Genomic DNA, 24,715 nt, shown 5'->3' on the forward strand with positions numbered 1-24,715 from the left:
TGGACCCTCAACTTTATGGTCAACTAATGTTCGAAAAAGCAGGATAGACTATCCACTGGAAAAAAAGACAGTCTCTTCAATAAATGGCGTTTGGAAAATCGGACATCCACATGCAGAAGAATGAAACTAGACCATTCTCTTTCACCATACACAAAGATAAACTCAAAATGGATGAAAGATCTAAATGTGAGACAAGATTCCATCAAAATCCTAGAGGAGAGCACAGGCAATCCCCTTCTTGAACTTGGCCACAGCAACTTGTTGCAAGACACATCCATGAAGGCAAGGGAAACAAAAGCAAAAATGAATTATTGGGATTTCGTCAAGATAAAAAGCTTCTGCACAGTGAAAGAAAACAGTCAACAAAGCTAAGAGACAACCTACAGAATGGGAGAAGATATTTGCAAATGACCTATCAGATAAAGGTGCATCCAAGATCTATAAAGAACTTACTCAACTCAACAGCAAAGAAACAAACAATCCAATCATGAAATGGGCAAAAGACATGAAGAGAAATCTCACAGAGGAAGACATAGATATGGCCAACAAGCACATGAGAAAATGCTCAGCATCACTGACCATCAGGGAAATACAAACCAAAACCACAATGAGATCCCACCTCACACCAGTGAGAATGGGGAAAATTAACAAGACAGGAAACAACAAATGTTGGAGGATGTGGAGAAAGGGGAACCCTCCTGCACTGTTGGTGGGAATGTGAACTGGTGTAGCCGCTCTGGAAAACTGTGTGGAGGTTCCTCAAAGAGTTGAAAATAGACCTGCCCTACGACCCAGCAATTGCACTGCTGGGGATTTACCCCAAAGATACAGATGCAGTGAAATGCCGGGACACCTGCACCCCAATGTTTCTAGCAGCAATGGCCACGATAGCCAAACTGTGGAAGGAGCCTCTGTATCCATCGAAAGATGAGTGGATAAAGAAGCTGTGGTCTATGTATACAATGGAATATTACTCAGCCATTAGAAATGACAAATACCATTTGCTTCAACGTGGATGGAACTGGAGGGCATTATGCTGAGTGAAATAAGTCAATTGGAAAAGGACAAACATTATATGGTCTCATTCATTTGGAGAATATAAAAATTAGTGAAAGGGAATAAAGGGAAAGGAGAGAAAATGAGTGAAAATATCAGTGAAGATGACAAAACATGAGAGGCACCTAACTCTGGGAAATGAACAAGGGGTAGTGGAAGGGGAGGTGGGCGGGGGTTTGGGGTGACTGGGTGTTCGGTGCTGAGGGGGGCACTTGGCAGGATGAGCACTGGGTGTTATGCTAAATGTTGGCAAATTGAACTCCAATAAAAAAATTTTTTTTTAAAGCCCCCCAAACATTCTGACCTTTGTTTCTTCAACTAGAACATGGAGGGGGATAATAGTACTTGCTTCATAAGGTTGCTGTGAAAAGTGAATGAAGCAACTCATGTAGAATATTTATGCAGTGCCTGCACATAGCAATAGTTAGTAAATATCTGTGATATAGCCAAGGTCCAGACTCTTGAAAGTTGGCAAGAAAGTCAACCTAACCATTAATATCCATCTTTTTCTTCAGGGCAACTTCAGGACTTAAGATACACCTTGGCGATTTTTGCAGTTACAGTTTCCATATCTAGAGCCTATAAACTTTACAGCCCTGACACTTGTCATCCTTTTGCCCTGGCAATATTCTAATTTATTAGAGGGGAAAATATTACTTCATGCTATTGTTGTGTGTTGCTGTGTTCCTGACCACTCTTTTAGCTCTTCATTTTAGATCCAAATCTAAAAGATTTCATTGTTCCCTGTACTCTATCCTCCTGCCTTGTCTATGCCTTCTGGACCTTTTGTTGTATTATATCATTCCATGACTGTAAACTAGACATGAGTCATAAAAGCAATATTGTATTGGTGTATTCATTAGCATTTCAGGCTTATTGCTCTGTTTTAGACAATGATATATTTTGTTTTACAAAGTTTCAATGAATGATTGTATAAATAGATAATGTTGGCAAGTGAACTTGAATAACTATTCATTTTAGTTACATTGTGTGATTGGGAGAACAATGATTTTAAAATGAAAGAAAATAGTCTATTTCTTTGTATCATCTATGTTTATGTGACTTTGTACCTCTGATTCAGAAAAATGACTGAGATTTGAAAAGTTGTGATGCTTTATTTATTAAACTAACTGTATATTTGTGAACCTTTAATATATTCAGGAACAGAGTAAACTGGATACTTGAAGTATTTTGTATTTGAGTTTAGAAGCTTAATGTTAAAACTGTCTTTGTTACCAGGCACATTTTCATTTGCATTTGAGTTGACTACTTCAGAAAATGTGTTAAAGCTGAAATTTCAGAGAAAATGAACACCTGTCATTTCTTCAGTCATTCATTCTTCTCTTCAGCCCCCACTCCAAGTGCTTTTTATTCCTATCACTCCACTAAAATGTCTCAAAGTCAACCATTTTCTACATGGTGACAAAATCAATAGGCACATCACTGATCTTATCTATCTTGACCTCTCAACAGCGTTACACAGAGTGGGACCCCTCCTCTACCTTCTTGAAACTTGTCCTTGCCTGGTTTCAGGAACACCACTTTTATCTGTTTTCTCTTATTTTCAACAGCCACCCCTCAGTCTAGTTTGCTGGCTACACAGAGTCTTTGCTGGCTTCCAGAGTTCCAAGTGAGGGGTGCCCACGGGCTTGCTATGGCTATCAACTGTATTTTTCCCCACTCTCTAGTAGATCTCAAATTTTCTCATAGCTTTAAATACCATATGTGTTGTTGACACTCAAAATTCTGTCTCCAATCCAGACATCTCCCTGGGAGCTCTAGCCTTACAGACACATGAGTCAATTCTTTTCTCTATTTAATATGTGCAAATAGAATTTTGTTGTCTTCCCATCAAATTTATTACACTGCTTGCCCCATATGGCCTTACCATCTCACTACATGACACTGGCGTCATGAACTTGCTTATGCCCAAATCAGGAATTTTGCCTTCATTTATTTCCTTTATTCATTCCTTCCATTTATGTAATATGATTATTGATATGCTTATTTTATTTTATTTTTTAAAATATTTTATTTATTAATATGACAGAGAGAGAGCTTGTGTGTGCGCAAGCAAGGGGAGGGGTAGGTAGAGGGAGAGGAAGAAGCAGATTCCCCACTGAGCAAGGAGCCTGAGGTGGGGCTCTATCCCAGGACCCTGGAATCATGACCTTAGCCAAAGGCAGAGGCTTAACCATTGAGCCACCCAGGTGCCCCGATATGCTTAGTGAGTTTTTGTTTTAAATTTTATTTAAATTCAATTAATTAACATATAGTGTATTATTGGTTTCATAGTTAGAGGTCAGTGATCCATCAGTCTTATATAATACCCAGTCCTCATTACATCACCCAGTTACCCCATCTCCCCCACTGCCCTTTTCCTCCAGCAACCCTCAGTTTGTTTCCTGTAGTTAAGAGTCTCTTATGGTTTGTCTCCCTCTCTAATTTTGTCTTGTTTATTTTTTCCTCTCTTCACCTATGATCCTCTGTTTTGTTTCTTAAATTCCACATGTGAGATCTTATAATTGTCTTTCTCTGATTGACTTATTTCACTTAGCATATCTTCTAGTTCCATCCATGTCATTGCAAATGGCAAGATTTAATTTTTTTGATAGCTGAGTAGTAGTCCATTGTATGTGTATGTATGTATGTATGTATGTATGTATCTATCTATCTATCTATCTATCTATCTATCTATACACTATATCGTCTTTATCCATTCATCTGTCAATGGACATATGGGCTCTTTCCATAGTTTGGCTATTGTGGACTTTGCTTCTATAGATTGGGGTACAGTTGACTTCAATATGCTTAGTTTTAAATCTACTATCTCACTTTTTGCTATTTGTCCCATTCAGTATTTTTCCCCTTTTTCCTCATTTTTTTTAACTTACTTTGAATCAATTGAGTATTTCTTAATGATTCTATTTCTTTTTTTTATTGGAGTTCAATTTGCCAACATATAGCATATCACCCAGTGCTCATCCTATCAAGTGCCCCCCTCAGTGCCCATCACCCCACCCCCCCACCCACCTCCCCTTCCACTACCCCTTGTTCATTTCCCAGAGTTAGGTAACTCTCATGTTTTGTCACCCTCACTGATATTTTCATTCATTTTCTCTCCTTTCCCCTTTATTCCCTTTCACTACTTTTTATATTCCCCATATGAGTGAAACCATATAATGTTTGTCCTTCTCCAATTGACTTACTTCACTCACCATAATACCCTCCAGAATTGATTTTTCTTCTTGTTATGGGTCATATTTCTTGCTTCCTTTCTTGCATAGCATGCTAGGTAGAGTGAGTTTTATGTTATTGGATGCTGGACATTTTTGTATTCCTATCAATATTCTTGTACTTTGTTCTGGGATGTGTTTAATTTACATGGAAAGTTTGATCCTTTTCAGGTTTCCTTTTAAGGTTTGCTAGTAAAACCAGAAATAAAGGTTGTTTCCATAGCTAATTCATCCTGAACACTGAGGCAAAATCCTAATGAGTATCCCCCTTCCCCTCACTGTTTGAAATTTTTTTAAAAGATTTATTTATTTATGATAGACATAGAGAGAGAGAGAGGCAGAGACACAGGAGGAGGGAGAAGCAGGCCTCATGCCAGGAGCCTGACGTGGGACTTGATCCCGGGACTCCAGGATCCCGCCCTGGGCCAAAGGCAGGCGCTAAACTGCTGAGCCACTCAGGGATCCCCTGAGCCACTCAGGGATCCCCCCCCCCCCCCCGTCGCTGTTTGAATCATGTGTTTATCAGTTTGGCTTGTGAGGACAAGCACTATTCCCAGCTCCCTGGAAACTTCAGTTATTATTTCCTCTAAACTTTTCATATGGTCCTTTTCTTCTCATTGGGTAATTTCTTCACATGATCTGATTAGTATTTAGGTACAGACTCTAGGGGTATTTCATGCATATCTCTTGTATTTTTTCTTGTGTATGTAGCTCTCTCATCTCTAATAACACTTCCCTGTGATTTCTAGCTGGCTTGCCCTCTCTGGACTCTCAGCTTTGTCTTCCCGACTCTCAGAGTCTGCCAGACTTCACCTGGGCTCCCTGCTCTGTGTTGCAACTTGGACATTCTCTTCTTTGAAGGCAATAAGCCAAGGTACTGATAAGTTTAATTAATTTGTAGTATTAGCCAAGGCACTGATAAGTTTACTTAATTTGAACAATATTTGTAATTGCCTGATATCAAGTATCTTAGAAATATTTGTTTTATAAACTTTATCTAATTAAAAAAAATTTAGTGGCATCTGGGTGGCTCAGTTGGGTAAGCATCTGACTTCAACTCGGGTCATATCCCAGAATCCCAGGATCAAGCCCTGCATTGCTTTGGGTTCCCTGCTCAGCTGGAAGTCGGCTTCTTCCTCTGCCCCTCACCCTGCTTATGCTCTCACTCTCGCTTTCTCCATCTTTCAAATAAATAAATAAAACCTATTAAAAATTAGACAGAAAGGTAAATCTGGTCCCTCTTACTCTATCTGGGCCAGAAATGAAAGTCTCTTGATTCTCACCTTGTTTTTTAATGGGTCTGGGCATTGTATGCACATTTTTATAGAAATCATTTGAGGCTTATGATTTTGTTACTTTCCTCCGGAAGGGATTTCCATTTACCTCTCTAGGCATCTGAGGCAGTGGCAATCTGAGATCACCTTAATCAAACTTCAGTTGCTGTGATGATTTGTTGCTGGATGTCGGTTCCTATGATGGCTCATCTAATTGTTGTTGAGTTGTAATCCCAGAGTGCTGCCTTTTGGGGTCACAGTCCCATGGCAGATTTGTTTACTAGCTTCCCAGTCCTATCAAAGGATCTTCTGAAGGACCTATGGACCTTTCATTTCGACTCTTGGTACCCACTGTTACCGTATTTGCAGTAAGTTTCTCATAGATAGTGGAAGAGCGGTGTTGAATTTTTAATCCACTTGCTAACCTCTGTATTTTAATCAGAGTGTTTAAATAATTTTCCGTTAAGTTGTGTATTAATATATCCTAGGGCTTAGGTCTGCCAGGTTATTATTTGTTTGCTTTATTTTTCATTCCCATGTTTACCTATTCTTACCTTCCTTCGGCTATTTAAATATCTTTTAGGATTCCATTTTGATTTATTTATACTGTTATAGAGTATATTGCTTTGTATAATTGTCTTAGTTGTTACTCTAGGTATTGCAATATGTGTGTGTATGCACACACACACACACACACACATACACACACACACCCCTTATCACTGACTCCTGGAATCCATGTTCTACACATTTCAAATAATGTGTAGAAATCTCAGTTATATATAAATTCACTTACTCACCACACTTTTTAGGAAATTTTTAGCCTTTAGTTCCCAAATGTTTTGTAGTTTCAATCTTGTTCTGCTCTAATGAATGTTGGATTTATGTTATTGTCTCACAGATCCCTAAGGTATGTTTTATATTTTTTGCAGTCTCTTTTCCCTTTGCTGATCAACCTGGATGATTTCTATTGTCCTATTGCATTACTTTGCTAAAGCTGCCACATGATGGGTGGGTTAAAATTTACTGTACAAATTTACTGTCTCACTGTTTGGGAGGCTAGAAGTCTGAAATCAATGTGTTGATAGAGTTGATTCCTTCTGAAGGCTATGAGAAAAACTGTTTCCAGGCCTCTCACTTCTTGACTTGTAGATGGCTGTCTTCATGTTCACATGACATTCTCCCTGTATGCATATCTGTGTCCAATTTTCCCCTTCTTTATGAGGATATCTTTTTAATAATTTTAATTTTTTAAATAATATTAACTTGATTCTAATTACCTCATTTTAACTTGATTACCTCTGTGAAGTTTATCTCCCAGTAACATCACATTTTGAGGTCCTGGAGATTAGGACTTCAACATATGAATTTGGAAGGCACACAATACAATTCAACCTATGATATTATCTTTAAGTTCGTGGATTTCTTCCCTCTATCATAATCTTTCTTCTATTGATCCTTCCAATGAATTTTTAAAATTTCAGTCATTGTGTTTTTCAGTTACGTGATTTCTACTCAGTATTTTTTATACCTAACTACTTTGATGAGATTTTTCTATTCTTTTATTCACATCAAAAGAATTTATTCTTACCTGTTAAATCATATTTATGCTGCCTGCTTTAAAATGGCTGTCAGATAATTCTAACATCTGATTCATCATGGTGGTGGCATATGTTAGTTGTCTTTTCTCATTTATGTTGTGATTTTTCCAGTTGTTGACATGACAAGTGATATTCTATTGTATCCTGTACATTATGTTAAAAGATCTTATCCCCTATTTAAATCTATTTTTGACTGGGTTTTACCTTGTTTAGATTGAGCATACAAGTTGTAGCCTACTTTTGTAGCCCAAGTCGGGCTCCCTGCTCAGTGGGGAGTCTGCTTCTCTCTTTCTTTCTCTCTGCCACTTCCCCTTTATGGAAATAAAGTCTTTAAAAATAGTATATTAGTCAGGATTCTCCAAAGACACAGATTCAATAGGAGAAATGTATAGGTATAGATAGAGATACAGATAAATGGATTCAGGAACCAAAGGAGTCAATGGTATAAATCTCAGTCGAATAGCGGAAGATGAGATGCTCCAGCTCCAGCAGTGAAGTTGACATGTAAAATTAACTATCATAAATGGAGAAGAACAGGGAGGAGAGTCATTTATGTTATCTTATCCAGATCAGAAATCATATATTTATTCAAAAATATACTTTCTGTGATTTATATGGATTTAGGGTGGTGGGTGAAAACACACATGCTCAATATTCTATCTTCTACACCACATTCTTAAATTGGAGATTGAGACTTGAGATCTTTTTCTAATGAATTTTTTCCACACTGGAGTTGCTTGAAAATAACTATTTGTATATTTGCATGATGTTTTAATGGATATTTGTTGCTGTTATGTGGTATAAATGGAGGAGCCTCTGTGAGCATCCAGTTGTGAACTATTGAGAATTTGAAGTGTGGAATAATATAATTAATGAAAGAATTTTATAAAGTAAAGGGATTAAGGATTCCCTAGGAATGAATAAGATTATGTTATGTATTCTTTGGGGTGTTTCTTTGTCTATTAATAGTTCCAGTTAACTATATTTACTGCTTCACCAGTAAGAGTGTAAACTCCTATTTCTTTCTCTTCTCTAGGTATAAAATATATTACTCATTAAAATGTAGGAATTTTTCTTTATTAGCCAATATTGGTGACAAGGCTATTTCTTGTTCAGAGATGTTTAATTTTACTAAACCAAATGGAACTATCAATAAATTCCTGTTCACAATAAACAATGTAAAAAAATTTAAATCATTCCTTGAGCCCTAATTACATATAAAATATCTTACCTGACAGCAGCTAACACAAATGGCTCCTGCATTTAATTTTAATATCCTGGGATTGCCTCATCTGTCATTGTTTGGAAGCTGATCAGGGAAAAAAGAATTTCAAAGGTTGTTATTAAAATCACTTATGAGTTTCTGAGATAAATAGTTACATGGGTATCATTTGGAAAAGCAGCATGCCACTTTTAAGTGGTAAACTTTAATTAACAGAAATAAAATTTTATATAAATCAATTAATAAGTGTGTGCATGCCTTTTGTGTGCCTTGCATTCTTACAGTCTATGGGAATGCTCATAAGGCAAAATATGTTCCGCTCCTCACAGCCTGAATTTGGAGATAAAATCCAGGGGGCCCTGGGTGGCTCAGTCAGTTAAGCCTTCAACTCTTGATTTCAGCTCAGGTCATGATGTCAGGGTCCTAAGATGGAACCCTGGGCTCTGCACTCAGCAGGGAGTCTACTGGAGACTCTCTCCCTGTGCCCCTCGCCCCCTCTGTACTCGCTCATACTCTCCCCTCTCTCTCAAATAATAAATAAATAAGCATTTTTAAAAATGAGTCCAGGAAAGGAAATGCCAAGTAAGTACTGGCTGGAATAGTTATGAGAGGCTTTTAAGACTAGGAGACATGTGAGCTGGGATTTGAAAGAAGATGAGTCTTGAAATGATATAAGGGAGACAAGAAACACCCTAAGGGAGAAATGACAGGCTAGACTCAGAGGTAAGGAGGAATTTGATCAATGTTTTCTAAATAAAAAAGACCAGGGTACTCAGGGAATGGGTGAAGATTTGGGGAAGGTAGATATAATGGATCATCAGGATGAGTCAAGTGGGGAAACTCTTGATATCTTAAAAGAAAAAAGATCATGTTTATCAGTTGAGTATATGAGTTCCTTAGGGACAAGAATTGACTTTCTGGTTTTGTATTCCAAGAATCTGGCCCTCAAAACTTTTGCTGAAAGAATTAATAAAGAATAATGGAGAATCTAAGCTTAGTCATTTCTTCACCTCATGGATAGAACATTCATGGTTCTTCTCCCCTCCTTCTCTTCATCCTTTTTCTTTACCATACGTTCTATTTCCTGCTACCTTGAGCCCAGCCCTCCCCAGCCTTTGTACTGAATGTGCAAAGCTACTTTTAAGTGAGACAAGTTCTTTGATGTTAGGATTTTGAGTCAAAAGTTCTACAATTCTAATATGCGCTTCTACTTTTCTTCTTTATGACTCATTTCCATGACAATTTTCACTTTATCTCATTGTTTTACTAAAAATCCTTGCTCTGAAACCTGGTTCTGAAATATTTTTTTAATTATAAGATTTTCACTTAGAGTTTTAGGTTCACAGTAAAAATAGAGAGGAAAATGCAGAGTTCCCAAATATCCCCCTCCACAAACACACTCAAAGCTTACCCCACCATCAACAACCCACACCTGGGTAGTACATTTGTTGCAACTGATGAACAGATATTTGCACATCATAATCACCAGAAGTCCGTAGTTTACATTAAAATTCACTCTTTGTGTTGTATATTCTCTGTGTTTTGACAAATAAATAATGGCAAGTATCCATAATTATGGTATAAAACAGAATAGTTTTATTGCATTATAAGCCCATTGTGCTTGACCTATTCATTCATCTCTCCTCCTAAATGCCTGGCAATCACTGATCTTTTTATTCTCTCTATAGCTCTGCCTTTTCCCAAATGCCATAAAATTGGAATCATATAGCGTATAGCCTTCTCAGATTGGTTTCCTTCACGTAGTCATATGCATTTAAGTTTCCTCTGCATCTTTTTATGGCTTGATAGATCACTTGTTTTTAGCACTGAATAAGATCCCATTATCTGGATGTATCACAGTTTATTTATCCATTCACCTATTCAAAGACATCTTGGTTACCTCCACGTTTGGCAATTATGAATAAAGCTGCTATAAACATCTGTGTGAAAATTTTTGTGTGGACAAGATTTCAGCTTCTTCAGGTAAATACCAAGGAGTGGGGTTGCTGAGTTGTAAGATAAAGTTGTTTAGTTTTGCAAGAAACTGCCCAACTGTCTTCTTAAGTAGCTATACCATTTTGCATTCCCATTGGCAATAAATAAACAAAAGATTCCTTTTCATCAAAATATTTTGGTATTTAAAAAATCTGAGGGAGAAAGGGAAAGCTCCTTTCTCATAAATAAATAAGTAAATAAATAAATAAGTAACCTATGGAAAACTAACAGTTCCCTGATGTTGGAGATAAGGCATGATTTATCTTTCTGATCCTGAATGTGCAAAGCTACTTTTAAGTGATACAAGTTCTTTGATGTTAGGATTTTGAGTCAAAAGTTCTACAATTCTAATATGCGCTTCTACTTTTCTTCTTTAGACTCATTTCCTATCTTGGTAGGCCAGATACCTAATGGTTGTTTGGTGAAGTTTACCTGTTTGAATTCTTCCATTCCCTTTGCAGAATTTTTTTTCCTTAGGTGTTACTGCCACAAGAATTTATTGGCACAACTTTCAGTGCTAGTATGTCTTGTCATAGAATAGCTGTGTTTTTTGGTTTTTTTTTTTTTTTTTTTTTTTTGGTGTTCAATTTACTAACATACAGAATAACACCCAGTGCCCGTCACCCATTCACTCCCACTTTTGTTTTGTTTTGTTAGCTAAATTACCTCCTTGCTAGTTCTAACTATCTAAAGAAGTAGTCAATTCATTCAGTTTAGTCATCTCCCAATTAAATTAATTATTTGGAATTTGTGTGGACAACACATTTATTAGAAGGAACACCTAGATCCAGCTATAGACAGGACCCTGAGTTCAAAGGAGTATGGATGTCCCTCCTAGTTCTATGTTGAATTATAATAGCATAATGCTGTGGAATATGTAAGCCATTACTGTACCATTATTACTATCCATCATTTTTTGGAAGTAAAGCTGGTAATTTAGTTTTAATTTGAAATAATTGCTTTCAGCAAGTTTATTTTATACCTAGCCACATAGGATTAGCTTTTTCATCTTCTGTTGCCATAGGAGCAAATAGATTAATACAATTGTCTGGGCATAGTGCAAATAATTTCTTTGATATATTGTTTTTCATTTGAGAAAAGAAAACTTGTCAATTTGAAGTACTAGAATTCTCTCACCAACTTTAAATATTATAATTTTGACACCACATAATCCATCTATCATTATTTTTAGAGATATTTGGAAATTTTAACTTGATTCATTAGCATATAGTCAGAACTGTGCATAGAACATTTGTGTTTTATTTTCTTTCTCATGAATCTTATTGTAATCAGATGACTGCTCTGTGTGATGTCGATTTTTAAGTACTATATGGGCACAAAAGAAAGGACTCTTTTCAACAAAATCACAGGGAATCTTCAACATACTGGCAAAGCTTTTTAAATTAACTTAGTTGTATAAATAAACCCTTCTCTAAGTTTGACGAAAAAATTCAAGATAAAGGTTTTGAAGGGCTATTTCTACACATGCTCATAGAATGATGAGAGTTCCAGAATCTAGTTCCTGCTTTGTGAATTTTTTAATCAAGTCAAATAGCCCAGGCTTGGAAGCAAGAGCAACTGATCAAGGTTGTGAAAATTCTCAGGAAATCTTGATTTCTCTTCAAAGGCATCAAATAGGGGGAGAGGAATGAGAGCAAAGTTAGGGCTATTTTTAATATTATTTAAAAATTAAATGGACTTTCTTATAATACATCTGCAAGACCAGAAACCATATATGGATCAAGAGTGCAGAATCAGAGGTCACACTGCCTGAATTTGCATCTCAGGTTCACCCCCCTGTTAGCTGTGGAATTTGGACAAGTTGCTTAGCCTCTCCAAGTCTCAGTTGCCTCTTTTAGAAAGTGGGCTATTTCCTAGAGCCATAGAAGGATTAAATGAAAATGAAAAACACAGAAAGTATTTACCATAGTATCTGATCTATGGTAAGTATTCAACCAACATTCATGATTACTAGTATTCTTTTAACAAACTGTCACATCTGTGTGTTCTTCACTGAAATTCCATCAGCTTTGTGTGATAACACTGTTTATCTCATTCCGATCAGAAGCTGTGACTAGCAATTAAAGATGACTTTAATTAAACTGGGATAATTAATTCATGTCTTAAAAAGTGCTGTGTGTTTGATAAGATGTGTCAAAACAAAATTTTTAAAAATAAAAATGACAGAAGCAGAATGAGAAGAAAAGGGGATTCTTGGTGGTGAGACATTCAACGATTTCTAGGGTGGAGACTGTGCATGGGACAGGGTATAAAAAAACAGGGAGGTGTAGGAGCAGGAGGAATGGAACAGTCATCTCCATCATGGCCTCATTACCTTCCATGCTCCCCCTCAGGCTCTGCCCTTCAGCCACATTGACCTTCTTTCAGTTCTTCTAACACATTATCTTCCTCCACTTTGAGCTTTTTCACTTGCTCTTTCCTTTGTCTGGAACATTCTCTCTACTCCTGTTCATCAAACTAATCCTTCTATCCTTTTGGTATTGATTAAAGCATCACTGCCTTCCAGAAATCCTGCTGATGTCCTGAACTAGGCCAGGGCCCACTGCTAAATCCTGCTGTAGCACTGAGTGCTTGCTCTGCCACGGATGGGTATTGTTGTATCCACTTATTCACCACTTAACGTTTACCTTCCTTGCTCAATTGTAAGCTCCATGAGAACAGAGGTTGCTTATGATAGCCCATTTATCTGGCAGAAGGCCTAACACATAGGTGGTACTCAATAATTACAGGTTGGCTCATTGATGGGGAAAGATAAACTCCAGGTCCTTCCATATTCTTCTCCATCCACCTGTCTCCATCCCTCTTGGTGGCAACCATGCTCAGAACAACGCTCATGTCCCATAGGCTAGAGAACAAAGGGCAGTGCCTACTCAACAAATATCATGGATAGTATTTTCCCTATTAGTCTCCTCCACACTTTTCTCTCCTACTCATACCACCAGCCTATCAAAGGCCTCCAGATTACCCATTTGTGGTGCTGAGGATCTCCCCCCATTGGGTTCCAATAGCACTGGAAACTATCATGGAGAGCAGATACTCAGAACTCTGAGGTCAGAGCAATAACCAGGGACTTAGAAAGTCTCTAAGGACATTCATTCATTCAGCAGTAATTGAAAAATGATAATAGTTGGCACCTATGGAGTGCTTATCTTGAGTCATGTCAGTTAATCATCACTATGACCTTATGACATAGGTACCATCAATACTCCCTCCTACAAAAAAGAAAACTGAGGAAAAGGGCAGCTAAGCAACTTTACCAAAGTCACAAATATAGCAAGTTATAGGTCAGGATTTGAATTTGAGTTTTTATCCATGATGAAATTTTGAAGATTTTTAGTTATTTATTTGAGACAGAGAGAGAAGCACAAGCAGGGGGGAGGAGTTGGGGGTGGGGAGAAGCAGTCAGCCTGCTGAGCAGGGAGCCCAATGTAGGGCTCAATCCCAGGACCCTGAGATCTTGACCTGAGCTGAAGGCAGATGCTTAACCAACTGAGCCACCCAGGCACCCAATCATGATGCGATTTTGCATCTCATGGGGCTTATTACACGTAACTATGTGCCAAGCATGAGATGCTGAGGACCCCAAAACAACCAATTCTTAGGCGCTGGTCTTGGGTGTTTGAAGTTGGCTGAGGGGATTCAGGTGCTGAATCTTAATGGGTGCTATGCTAAAAACTGGGCTAGTGGGATGTATTACATGATGAGATGTACAGCAAGCCACCAGGAGAGTTCATGTCCTGCTACTTGGGAGGAAATCACTTGGTGGACATTTTAATCCAATTTGCACCTGCATAGCCACAGGCATTCAAATGAGGGCTTGTGGCAGATAGGCAATTTCTGTTCTGGAGACACAGGAGGCAAGTTAATCCTCAGAACCCTGGGGTTTTTTCCTTTGGCCCATGGCCAACTTCTTCTTGGACATGGATATTTTCTTGCACTTAAAAGGGAAAAAGATGGACTTCAGTTTTGGAAGCATATGGTGTAATTTTAAGTTATTAGACCGTTAGTAATGTTCAGGGGAACATTTCCAAAATGTTCCTCCAAGCTTCTGATTTAAAAAAAAAAAAAAAAACACTATTCTATTAAACTGCTTAGTGTTTTCTACCTAAAAAGTGGCTAGTTTGTAAATTTTGTGTTTTAACATCTTCACAGACTCTAATAAGGGGAGTATTTATTACCCTTGTTTTGCTAAATATATTTGGTGCTGTCCTTTTCTATTCCTTGTTTTGGATTCGAGAAAGGTTTCTATATAACTCTGTAGTATATTTTGGTGATGCTAGCAGAACCACTGTAGCTCTTTTGTCTCCAATTTGGACTCAATAAACACATATATATGGGTTAATGCATATCCATGATAACTACAGATTTTATAATTTAGAAATTCAAAACAAAGTGATTCATTGTTGGTTGACCAAACAACATGGAATAATGAGTACAGTGTGACACGATATGTATTTGAGCTCTTGATTTTCTCTAGTTACTTTAAAAAAATTTATAGAGTATTTGCTACATACCAAGCACTGGGCTAAGCTCTGGAAATATAAAGTGCTCAAGACAACATGGTTTTTGCCTTTTATGGAACTTGCATTTCATGGTATAGGAAAGAGGAACTAAAGAAGATCAAACTGGCTGCGTGTAATATAAAGTTTGGGGAGCGGCAAAGATGAAGTTATAGTGGAAGTCTGGATGCTTTCAGGCTATGATAAAGATTTTGGCTTCTGTTCTGTGTGCAGTTAGGAAGAAGCTGTCAGTAAAATGGATTGTTCCAATTCAGACTGCTGGCTGTGAGTAACAGTAATCCACATGAAGTAGCTTAAGTAAAGTGGGTTTATTATCAGGCAAAAGGGTGTCTTGTAGAAATACAAAGTTGAAAAACAAAGGACAGCCAGCCCTATAGAAACTGAAAATGTGGAGCAGCAAGAAAGCCATTACTACTGAGGCTGTTACTTTTCATGCTTTCTCTATTTTCTTGCTTCTCACTTATCTTATTGTTTTTACAAACATCCTTCCTCTATCTATCCCTATTACATCTGTCCAATTCAAGTGTGACAAGTCCCAAGTCCAGGTGACCTTTCAGTTCAGTCACTCAGAGCTCAGTGTCTTGGTTTCCCAATTTTAAATTCCCTAGGGTGAAAAATAATAGGCATCAGCTGATCTACCTCTTGGGTGGAGTCCTTCATACAAGGCTTTGTCACAGGGGTTGTAATAGGCTTCCTAAGTCAGCTGTCCATCCTTGACCTAGACAGCTAGGGCTGGGAGGATGATGTCACATAGCTTTTGTCCCTCAATAGTTGGGGAAAATAAAATGTGAAAAGTTATCTTATTAGTAAATGTTGTAGATATATAAAAACTTTGCCTTGTCAACTCCACGTAGTTTAAATAAAGCTAACATGAGATAAGGCTTTTAGAAAGTTTTCTGTAAACTGTGAAGGTCTGGTAGAGGTTAGTAATTGTTTTTGCCCACTGTTCAACTGTTGTGAGTAACGTATCAGTATATACACAAGAAAATGTGTTAAGGTACACAAAAAGTCTAGGGAGTAATTTAGAGATAAAATTATTACAATTATTTACTAGTCATGTCTCCTAAGACCAGCTTCTTGATGATCCTGAATACAGGTGGTTAAATTGATAATTAACTCTCCAAATTCTAGCTGAAACTAATTTTCAACTGTGTATTATGATTCTTTCAAAGCCTTGTAAAATTATTGGGGGCAATAAGAGGGGAAACATCTAAAATGTGATTTAGTGACTGGAATATACCCTTACAAAAGGGAGGACAAGAAGTTGATATTGTTAAAGGGATGGAAGTACTTTTTCTTTTGCTCATGAAAGAGCAATAAGTAGATGGTGGTAGCTACTATTCTGACAAGGAAAGCTGTTCTAGGGATTGAACTACCTGTTCAGTGTGAGACATAACCAGAACACATCCTTTATAAGGACATTTCAAAGATTTGTTTTTCAATGACCTCATCAAAGCAGAGAAATTGGGAGCAGAATTGGTCTAACACAAAGCTGCCTGGATGTTAAGAGTTGGTCTTGAGCACAAGCCACAGTTGGATAGGTACTCTTTGTTGGGTTTGTTTTGTTCATGTGTTTAACTTACACCTTCTTAAGTTCCTAGCATGATGTTAGAGAAGAAACCATTTGCAGGAAAACTAGGCCCAAATCCCTGTGGCCTCTTATCTATGGGACTTTGTTCAAGTGACTAAACATCAGTCTGGTCAATTTTTCTTGTAGGAAGTTAAGCAAGCCTTTTCCTATTGTGATGGAATTTTGGCTAAGATTCAGAAGATGGAAAACAAAGGATATGAAATACTCATGCATATTTAAAAATGGAGCCCATGTCATGTAAATAGAATTTGCTAAGGGATGATTTTTAAAAATCATAGTCCATCAATTACTTTAAGTATATTTAAGAGGCCATGCAAGGGAAACAGAATTTCATTGGAATAAAAGGGAAATGGAAGAGTGTGCTTCCCAAGTTTCAAGTCCACCACTTATGGAAAGGAATATACTGCCAAGCAGGTGTTTAATTGCTCACCCCACCTAGAAGTTGTGCAGGCAAAGCCTCAGTTCTGCTAAGAAACTAGTGTCAAATGTGAGAAGAGTCTTCATCAGACATGAGTACCTCCTGCAAGTCTCCTTGGTGACATTTTCCCTGATCATTTGACATTGTAATTCCCTTTCAATGATTCCCATCTTCCTCTTTGCTTCACTTTCCTCCATGACATCAATCATAGTCTAATTTATCAATAATTTATTAGTTTTTTAGTGAACTGTCTGCCTCGCTACTCTAGAACGTAAAGTCCACGAGGATGGGGGTCCTTGTTTTGTTCATTGCTGTAATCTGAGTACCTTGACTAGTGTTTAGCAAGTGGTAGGAGCTCAATAAATTCTTGAAGTGAATTAAATTGTGAGGACCCACAGAGGAGTTTGGGGGAGGCAGTGTAGTCAACTCTCTCAAGAGGAAAAGTTGGCTTGAGAGGCAATCAGGATGAGGGAGGAAGGTAGAACCAGCCCCAGGGGGCACCAAGATAAGTATGTGGGTCAAGAGTATATAGAAGGTGGTAACTGGCTCAGGTCATCACAGAAAGGGGCCCACCAAGAGGACAGTTTGAGAGGAAAGCATGTGGTCAGAGCAAGGCCCAATGAGGAGTAGTCTGTGACCAGGAGAAAGGATTAGTGACCAATACCAGGAAATAGAACATGGAGTGGGTTAAAAAGGAGGAATCTCTGAACCAGCATTGGGCACCTGCCACAATCAGTGGGCCCCAAAGCCAGATTAAAACTATACCAATTAGGGATCCCTGGGTGGCGCAGCGGTTTAGCGCCTGCCTTTGGCCCAGGGCGCGATCCTGGAGACCCGGGATCGAATCCCACATCGGGCTCCCGGTGCATGGAGCCTGTTTCTCCCTCTGCCTGTGTCTCTGCCTCTCTCGCTCTCTCTGTGTGACTATCATAAATAAATAAAAAAATTAAAAAAAAAAAAAAAAAAACTATACCAATTAGATGACATATTTCCTGCTCCTCCTTGTCCTCTCCCTGCTCCAAGGCTGGAAGAGAGGGAGCCAATCAATGACCAGCAAAGAAGAGTAGAAGAGAAGGCAGGGGTACAGCAAGACCACTGAGCTCACTGCCACTACCCCCTGTAGGTTTCTAAGCTTGACTCCAAAGCAAGTTCAGGGCACAGACTTTAAATCTATAAGAGAATAAAAGCTTGATATTATAAAATGCTGGACTTGTAAAAAGTCTCCCCCAAATGAAACTCATTACATGTGAAAGTGACAAGAGAAAATGGGGAATCCACTTAAGATTTTATGTGAGGTTTAATTCTAAGTGGCAGATTTAAAGGACCATGATGAGGGAACAACATTTCTCCCTATTGGTACCCTACTGAGTCAATACTTCCAATAAGCCTAGTATATGTCAAATAAGTGAGGTAAGTGTGTGACTTGTCCACATCCATAGTAGACCCTCGATACAATGTCTGTAGTTGGCAGTGATGCCATTCCATGCAGCCTTCAGAAATCATCCCCAACTGGGCTTCCAATCTCTGCCACATTTTCCCAGTTTGCCTATTTCTGTATTCACTTGTCTCTTCCATGGAAATTTCTCTGACATCTCCATTAATTCCAAATCTTTCAAAGTAGAGACTATACCTCTCCCAAGTAAAGACTATAGATTTATCTTCTTTCATAGTCTTGCAATTTCTAGTGATAATAGATGATTTTTCAAGATAGCCAAAATTATTGAGAACTTATTAAAATACTAGATGCCCTTCTTAGCACTTTGCACATAATATTTCATTTAATCCTCACCATGACCCCGAGAGGTAATTATAGACTATGAAAACGAATCTATAGAACTTGCCTGAAATCATCCAGCTGGTGTCAGACGTGATGTTGAGCACAGGGCTAAAAGCAAGCAAGAGGAGCTAGCTGGGGCTGGCCCACATCCTGATAGGGGAGTCACACACACTGTGGTAACATGCATCCATCCTCAACTGCAGGTCTTATCCCAATGTTCTTTTTTGTTGTGAAATCAGGAGGGTTAATGCAGTTCTTTTCACTGCGTTTCTCGCATGGAAAGTATATTTTGTAATCTCATCACATGCCTATAAGATGAAAACCAGCCTTCTTGCTTCAGCAGGTAAAATCAATGCATCAAATAAAAAGCTTTGAGCCTCAATTACTGAATGCAATGGTCCAAACAGAAACTCTGGTTGTCCAGGCAAAAATATTAACAAGAATCCCTTTGTCTGTTTCTAATTAAGCATATCTCCGGATCCTCTGCCTTATTCATCCCACTTGGATGAGTACATGATGAATCAGCAGACAAAATCAGTTGCTTTTGTTTTGTCTTTCAACCCTCCTTGGTCTTATATTCCCAAAGGCATACCATGGCCCTGGGACTGATGGCTACCAGGTTGCTAACTCATAAAAGTGAACAGATCGGGTAAACACAGGGTTTGATAGAGGTCTGTACAGGGCTTGATAGAGGTCTATACACCTCATATATTATGTTGTACATACCCTTCTTTCAAAGTCCTCACCACTGCATCTTCCCAATTAGTGCCATGTGAATTAATAGGTGCTACTCAAGTGTGTAAACTCTCACCGAGAATGAGAAAGTACTTCTAGAGAAATATTTCCATGGCTTTTACTAGGGTGGTATAATTTTCTTGCTTAGAGTGCTGCAAGAAGAGGACTTCCATGATGGTTTGGCCAGCGGTGCATATGTGGAATTTTTATTAGCTCTGCATGTGTAAGTGATTTCCTGGAACACAGGTGCTCTAATACATATACAAGGCGTATCCTGAGGAAGAATAAAAAAAAAATTCAGAAGTTTGTTTGCTTATTTATGGATCTGTGAACATTATTGGAGAGATGCTAGATCATACTCTGATTTGAAAATGCCAGATAGTGGGGCCTCTATCTTTCGGAATCCTTCCTTTAGGCCAGTGCATGGAGATTAGATTTGATTTCATGAATTGCTGCTGCTCATCCTTTCCTGCCTAAAATCAGAGTACTCATAAGGTGGCAGAAAAAATCCTGGCAATATATATCCAAAGTTTTGGCTGCAAAATGGGGATGAGATGGTACAGCCTTCATTTCATCTTGGCTTTTGCACAGACTGCCATGGTGATTAAGAAGAGAAAACTGCTAATCCTCTGGAAATAACCTCTGCTATGTTTCCTATCCCCCAGGCAATTGTGTTCAGAACACAAGTACATTTCAGGGAAAGCACATGAGGAGTTGTTCTGTGGATTTCGGGAAGCATCATGTCCTAACCACTTTGAAAGTTGCTTTTGGATCTATTTGTTCTGAATATTTCATGGTTATATATATTTCATTAATTTATACTGCCTTTCTGGCACAATTCTTAATGTATTCATGATATTTATTCTGTTAGGTAACTCATGGTCAATGATCTCTGTGGCCGACTCAAGGCAAGCTCGAGGGCCATGTTGAATTTGGCTAATAATGAGAGCTTCTGTTTGCTGAGCCCCCTGTTCCATGAGACATGGAGCTAGGCCCTTAAGTATGTTACATCTGTTCTCTGGCACAGCCAGGCCCAGTAGGTATGATTATCCACAATTTACTGAGTAAGAACAATGACTCAAATTGTGCAAACTGCTTTAGCAAAGTCATCCACAAGTGAACAAGCAGAGCTAGGGTTTCATTTGAGTCTCGTTGGAGAGTTATCACCAGTTAAGCCCCAGAAAGGTTTCTGACTCTCTACGTCTCACATCTCACATTTTTCATAGTACAAAATGAAAAATAATACCTGGGCTATTTGTTTTCCTGGAACAACATGGAAAACAATTGGAATATATGAAAAATTGCTTTGTAAACTCTATGATACCATAGATATGCCATAGATATGAGAGGAGTGACCATAATGGAAGTATAAGAGGCACACACATAATCTCCAAGCAGGGTAGGTTCTGGAATCTTTATGACTGACCAGAACAAGCAGACCAACAGGGAAGCTAAACATTATGTCACCTTCCATATATAGAGTCTTGCCCATATTCTGGCTTAAAACAAATGTTTTTCCTTTACTCTGTCATGCATAGCACAGGGAATAAAAATTTTAGAGCTAATGCTGCCAGTTGTATTGGTGACCTTCTGACTGATTTTTCCCACAGCTCACTCCTTCCATATTTATAGAGGTCTTTTGATATTCCACTTGTGCAAATGGACCAACTCCCCCTTTACTTTTTATGACAAAAGGTAAAATTAACTGAAAGTATTATCCATATCCACACTGAAGGTAAGGAACAGTTTAACCCCTGCCAAGCCCCCTCCCTCTCAAAATGTTATAAGCAGCTAGTGATTTTTGGAATATGATCATTCAGAAAACCACTGTTACTGCCCATCCCCCACTCCACCAGAATCCATAAAACATGAGCCGGCTGCATAATCTCCTGCTTAACTCTATCATTTCTCTAATCACATTTCTCTTTAACACATTCATCAGGACACTGAGCAGAGCTCCGGGTATTTCTTTGGCCTTTGATTTGCACATTAAACTTTCCAGCTTTTGAATTTTTGAAATAAATGGTAATGTTGATGCGAGGGGAAGGATTGAGGAGGAGGAACTAGCATGGCTTCACACAGATGCCCCTTGTTGGATTTCTGTGTTTGTTTGCTGTGGTCTGTACCCCCTTCGAACTTGTAACTGGTGGCCCCAAGCACTGTTGATGCGAACGTAGTGCAGGTATGGTATGTGGTGTATTTAAGAGCAGCTATTGACTCCTGGGAGAAAAGGAGATTCATCACTCAACCATTTCTTCCCCCTATGTGTCCTGCTACCCCTAGTCTATGTTGACTTCTGGTATTGCCATGACAATGGCAAATGCCATTTTTTCTCAAGAAAAAATAAATGTGGGGCACCTGGGTGGCTCAGTCAATCATCCAATTCTTTATTTAAACTCAGGTCATAGGGATCCCTGGGTGGTGCAGCAGTTTGGCGCCTGCCTTTGGCCCAGGGCGCAATCCTGGAGACCCGGGATCGAATCCCACGTCGGGCTCCCGGTGCATAGGGCCTGCTTCTCCCTCTGCCTGTGTCTCTGCCCCTCTCTCTCTCTCTCTCTCTCTGTGTGACTATCATAAATAAATAAAAATTAAAAAAAAAAAAGAAAAAAAAAACTCAGGTCATAATCTCAGGGTCTTGAAATCAAGCCCCAAGTCAGGCTGCATGCTAGACTTAGGTTTCTCTCTCTCTCTCTCCCTCTGCCTGCATCCCCACCGTGCTCACTTGCTCTCTATCTCAAAAAAAAAAAAAAAAAAAAGAAGCTAAATGCATAATGAAAAGGAAGATGTAATTATAATGCAGAAGAAATTTTAGAATTGTAATGTTGGAAAAATTTATGCCAGTAAATTTGAAAATTAACATGAAATGGACAATTTCCTAAAAGAAATTAATTACCAACTAAGTAAAAAAATTAGGAAATCCAAGTAGACCTATAAATATTAATAAAATTTATATGGAGTGTGACTCCAAAGCTCATCTCCAGTATTTGCATGCAGTACTTTAATCAAAGAGCTTGGGCACAAAAAAAATTTACAGAGTAGTCTCTATTCCTCAAGGAACTAACATTCCAAGAGACAGAGTAGATGGTATACACATCCCAATATGAAAGAGGCAACTTAACCTGGAAGTGTTTCCATGTCAACCTGGGAGTAAGTCTCAGTATCATTAGTAACTGTAGCAGTAATGAGTATTATGATCATAGTAGGCATCAATTATTGACATGTTACCATGATTTGGGCACTTGGTACATATTATCTTTTTTCATTTATCACACACATTAACCCAATGGAAAAGGTAATTTTATTCCTATTTTATAGATTAAGAACTGATGCTAAAGGAGATTAAAGGATTTGCCCAAAATCATCTTGCTAATGATTAGGGGGCCTGGATCTGGACCCAAGCCTAAACCCAACTTGGAATTTTAAGCTGGGTGATCTGATTTAGAGGCAATGTTCCTTAAAGACACAAGGAGGCAGAGCAGGACACACCATACAAAAGTTTTTATTTGGGGCAGCTGAAAGGAAATGCATTTAATCAAGTTTTGTGACTGAGAAATTTTTCTATTAAATTCATTGAAGATTGTTATATTATCATATTGCTATTACAACTGGGATGTAATTTCATTTGAATGTGATTCAGTGACCTTTTGCACAGGACAGTGAGTAAAATAATGCTTTCCCCCCTACTTGTACCATCAAATTAATATAAACTTTGTTGCTTTCCTCTAGGTTTTTGTCACCAGGCCCTTACAACACCTCATCACCTGGATTACACAATCCTAAAGGCTTGCAATGGCATCTATTTGTTTTGACCGAATAATAATTATTTCATTATTACTGAGGCCATTGCTCAGTAAGGAGCTAATTGGTTACTGCTATGAGAATTGATGACAAATATTGAAGGCAGAAATTTTACATAGAAGAAAGATTTGAACCAAATGTTTTTGTTTTTGTTTTTGTTTTAACCAAATGTTTTTAAACCAAAGATGGTAAGGAAGTTTTGGCAGAGAAGCCAAATAAAGACTTCAAAATTATATATTTCCTGCATTCTGGAATGAAAATCTATCGTATCGTATTTACCCAAAAAATACTGATGTGATGAAACGCCAGGACCCCTGCACCCTAGTGTTCATAGCAGCAATGTCCAAATAGCCAAACTGTGGAAACAGTCATGATGTCCTTCAATAGATTAAGGGATAAAGAAGATGTGGTCTATATATACAATGGTATATTACTCAGCAATCAGAAGAGACAAATATCCACCATTTGCTTTGACGTCGATGGAACTGGAGGGTATTATGCTGAGTGAAATATGTTAATCAGAGAAGGACAATCATCATATGGTTTCATTTATACATGGAATATAAGAAATAGTGAAAGAGATTATAAGGGAAAGGAGGGGAACTGAGAGGGAAAAATTAGAGAGGGAGACAAACCATGAGAGACTCCTAACTCTGGGAAACAAAGGGTTGCGGAAGGGGAGGTGGAGGGGGGGGTGATGTGGTAACAGGGTGAAGGGTACTGAGGAGGGCACTTGATGGGATGAGCACTGGGTGTTATACTCTGTTGGTAAATTGAATTTAAATTTTTAAAAATTAAAAAAAAAAAGAAAATCTACCATATCATTGAGTCTTCTTCCCTCCTCCCCTTCTCTTGTATGATTGTCTTCTTTTTTTGTCCCTCCAGGGCACTATAGAGCCTAAGGGGTTCTTTAACCTTTTGTGAGATTCTTCGAAAAAGAACCTCAGCATTTTTAAATGCCTTTTTTCATTCAAAGAGCTTGACAAACTTGTAAATGAGCTTGTACAAACATCGAAATGAGATTCAAAAACAAAATAGGAGAAAAGGATGGAAGGCAAAATAAACAAAAGTTAGAAACCATGTCTCTAATAGAAGGGCCACTTCTTTTAACACAAAACTGGATGGAAGTGCTAAGTCCGAAAGACCAATGATGGTCCTGAGTCACCCACTAGATAAAGTAAGTTCTTTAACTCTTTTTTTTTTTTTCATTCTGTAAAGTAATCTTCCTCCCCAGACTCTCCTTCTTCCTTTCAAGACACACACAGGCACATGACCCTATTTCAGGCCAGATGAAGACCCTAGATACTACAAAGATGGTGTGCATGGCCATGAGATATAGAAATTAAAAACAATACTAAGTAAAAAAATATAAAATGTACTTTCTCAGAACTTCACTATTATAAGCCAATATTAAACCAATATTAAAATATATCTTTTCCTAAACTTCCCTTTTTCTTTTTAGTACTTCTGT

General features: G+C 38.2%; 1 long non-coding RNA gene across 2 annotated transcripts in view; it reads left to right on the forward strand.

Moving 5' to 3' along the window:
- The window catches only part of LOC144300794 (uncharacterized), a 340,674-nt gene extending 317,224 nt beyond the window's left edge, over positions 1-23,450 (forward strand). For both annotated transcript variants that reach the window (XR_013367574.1, XR_013367578.1), the window contains one exon: positions 23,173-23,450. This is a non-coding gene — a long non-coding RNA (uncharacterized LOC144300794). The remainder of the gene's footprint in view (positions 1-23,172) is intronic.
- Positions 23,451-24,715: the final 1,265 nt, after the last annotated feature.

Source organism: Canis aureus, chromosome 29 (genome assembly GCF_053574225.1).
Source record: "Canis aureus isolate CA01 chromosome 29, VMU_Caureus_v.1.0, whole genome shotgun sequence".
In the NCBI taxonomy this organism is placed as follows: domain Eukaryota; kingdom Metazoa; phylum Chordata; class Mammalia; order Carnivora; family Canidae; genus Canis; species Canis aureus.